This window comes from Convolutriloba macropyga, chromosome 8 (genome assembly GCF_964194025.1).
Source record: "Convolutriloba macropyga chromosome 8, txConMacr16.3, whole genome shotgun sequence".
NCBI classification, from domain to species: Eukaryota; Metazoa; Xenacoelomorpha; order Acoela; family Convolutidae; genus Convolutriloba; species Convolutriloba macropyga.
The window spans coordinates 50,887,618-50,891,040 of NC_134475.1; the positions used below are offsets into that span (position 1 = coordinate 50,887,618).

The window sequence follows — 3,423 nt, forward strand, 5'->3', positions numbered from 1 at the left end:
AACTCTGATTCTTAATCAGTCTGGGCAAGTCTAATTCCAAATTTTTCTGATAAATCAGTACTGGGAAGCTTAAAAACAGGTCTTGCATGTCTGACAGGTCTTGGCCAAGACTTTTGCAACACTTGTTCGAGCACGTTGGTTCCAAAATAAAATCCAATTTTTCAGAAACACTTCAGTGAAATTTTTGAAATCCAGGAAATTTTATGACGCGCCACAGTTTTGCATTAAATTTGGCCACTTTCCCGGGGTGCAATAAAATGAAGCCTAGTTCATACCAAACATTAAGTTAGCACCCCGTGGGTCTGTTTGGCCCGGATTATGCCAATTTCAGGGCAATTCATGTGTTTGTGCAACGTTTTCAGCCGATTGGATAACTTTTGCTCTATTTTAACAATTTTTTATATATTCAGAATGTTGAAATAACAGTAACCACACGAGGCAAAATGGTGAAACATGGTAACACCGTCAGGGTGACCCTACTACCCCGGAGACCTAATGTTCAAATTGCTCTCGGCGTTCCAATATATGTCCAAAATGAAATATTTTTTAGGATATTCTTTTGACGCTTTCACGACCATTTTTGACGTTTTTAGGACTTTTTATTTGACTGCCAGGCAATGGGTTTTGACTTGCCAAATGTTGGCTGGGACGTGGATTAAAACTTTTCAAGTTTTTCTTTGTCAAGACTTGAATTAAGACTTCCCAAGTCTTGGCCTAGAATTGGCAAATCTTAATCCAAGAATTGGCAAATCTTGGCCGAGAATTGTATTATGACTTGCCAATTCTTGGCCAAGACATGCACAAGACTGACAAGTCTAGAATGTTTTATGATCATAGCTCTGAATCAGTACTATTATCTAGAGTTCTCACGCTTAGTTACGAATTTGACTTGGCGTTAAGTACGGGTAACTCGTGTGATTGAAAGGAATCTACTAGTCGCAGTCCTATATTCGGAGACTAAATAATTTAAACGTCAATACTGGGTAGCTGTGGTTTTGATATGCAAAATATATTCGTATTTTAAAACATTCTTTTCAAAACTTGTTTTTATACTATTTTTAGTCACAATTCGGCTTAAAAATTGATAGCTAGTTATATTCTGTCCTTCTAGAGCAATTTTTGACCACTGTAAAAAATAATGCTGTTTTATAGCACGATCATGTAACTATATATGAAACAAGGATGCTTGCATGGAGCTGAAATTTTTAATGACCCACCCTCACTAGTGTGGTTAGGGGTATTATAAGATTCAATATAGCTAGCAAATTAAAAAAAATAATGTTTACCATATTTGTCAGCAATTGTTCCCGATACCTGTGCACCGATTGCCATTCCCGAGAACAAAGCTGACGTCAGCAGAGCCTGCTCGACAGAACTGAGTTCAAAGTTACAATACAACTCGGCTCCCAATAAATTCACAACCTCAATCTGGGCATACATTGAAAATGCGGCCAAACCAACAATGGAAATGATCAAAATGTGGGATGACTTGAAACCGGTTCTGGATAAAGCTTCGTCGATTTCCATTGGGCTACTTTTGCTTTGGCTGCTGTCATCTGAACTCGATACTGTCATATTACACCACTAATAAGAGAAATTTTCAATAAAAAGGATTTTTAAACTAAACATCCCGCTTTTTACACCTATTTGAGTGTCTGCACCCCTATCTCTTACACCCAAATCGTTTCAGTTTAGCCCATAAATCAGATCCCGGGTTGCGGTCCCAGAACAAAGTGACTTCTGATCAGACTCTGATCACTCCAAGCTTCATCATATCAGTCTGAGCTCAGGCCACTGTTTACAACAATGCCCTTGTCACCAGAAGATTAATTATTACACAAGGGTAGAAAAAGAATTTGATCAGATGTTAGCAGTTTTCTTCTGAGGAGAGTGCTCTATTATCATGTGTATGTATCCATTATTTCATCATAGCCCCTAAAAATCTCAAAGAAAAAAATTCTTCTTTTTCAAAATGAAATCCATTTTAACATACGCAATCAAGTCTAATTGTATAATTCGCTCCAAAATATAGTTTTCGTGCTATTCGTAATGGGAAGCCGTTATTATTCTTGCAGGAGTCTTGTAGGACGATGTTAGTCTTGCTAGATTCTTGCGAGATTAATATCGAGACTTGACTAGGAAAAATTTCTTTTATTGATTCCAAATGTTTGATGAGATCAACCGCGTGGTCACAAGAACGAAGAAAAAGATGCCAACATTTGTGCCAGCAAATCATTAAAATTGGGAAGTCTTCAAAATGACATTCGAAATATCAGAAGCTTAAAATTCTGAACAACCAGCAGCAACAGTTTGTTGAAAACAAACGCATTTAGCAATTTGGTGGTGTAATACGTTTTTTGTCTCTCTCAATAAGCGGGTCCTTGATCGAATTTTGAAGAATACCCTTAGCCTCCAATTCAGTTGCAGACATTTCGTGTTTTCACAGAACAAATTTGAAACCGTTTAAGCAGCTTTCAATAATGAAACAGGACTAATAATTAGTTTAGTAAGAGCTGATAATAGTTCAATTATGATGCATTAACTCGCAAAATAATACAAAATCTGAATAATTTTTTTCTTGATGTCACTTGTTTTCATTTTTGTGCTTGAAAAACAAAAGCACAACAGTTTTGAATGGTATCTGGTATAAAAGTGCGCAGTTATGAATACACAATCGCGAGTGTGCTATAAAAGTGGTCTGAAACTAAAAGTAGTCTTGATAAAACTGTTCAAAATAGATAAGCAAGTTTTTATAGATGCATGTTTAGTGCCAATTTTTAATGAACTTAATAAACATCAATTTTGAATTTTATGCATCGAATAATCAGTAACAAGACCTCGCCAGCAAAGCAATGCAAAAGTATTATGTTTTTATGAAAAAATATTTATCTATTTTCACTTTGGACAATCCAAGGACTCAATGATGGACAAGGGATTGCCTTTTAACACAAATTTAGGTCAGCTATAATTCAGCCTCAGAGTTTATGACAACTGATTGACACATTAATTTGTATAAAAAACAACCCGAAAGAATTTGGAGAGGAAAAAGGACAAGTAAAATGACATCCAGTATCCTAAAAAAACTTATTTAAAAGAAAATATTGAGTCTAATAACTCTGCGTTACCGCAAACACTTTCTCTAACTAATCTTAAAACCTTCAATAGTTCAAATAATGTGCAAAATAGTGCAAATAGTCCATTTTTCAGCTAGCTTAACTGTGGTAATTCTGTTCAGTATTAAAACTATAGTTTTTATCAGAGTGTAAACGTAAGTTTATACAATTACATAAACTTTAGTTTTCAAATCTTTATATTCAAAATTTTTGGCTACGAATCTGACCTGCGTAATACGTTTGATTTTTGTTGTTACAATGTATAAAAATTGAAAATATCTAAAACGTATCAATGCTTGAACTGACTATT

General features: G+C 35.1%; 1 pseudogene; it reads right to left on the minus strand.

Annotated features, from left to right (window-relative positions):
• LOC142345101 (synaptic vesicle 2-related protein-like) overlaps positions 1-3,215 on the minus strand; it is a 9,310-nt pseudogene extending 6,095 nt beyond the window's left edge.
• Between the last annotated feature and the right edge of the window lie 208 nt (positions 3,216-3,423).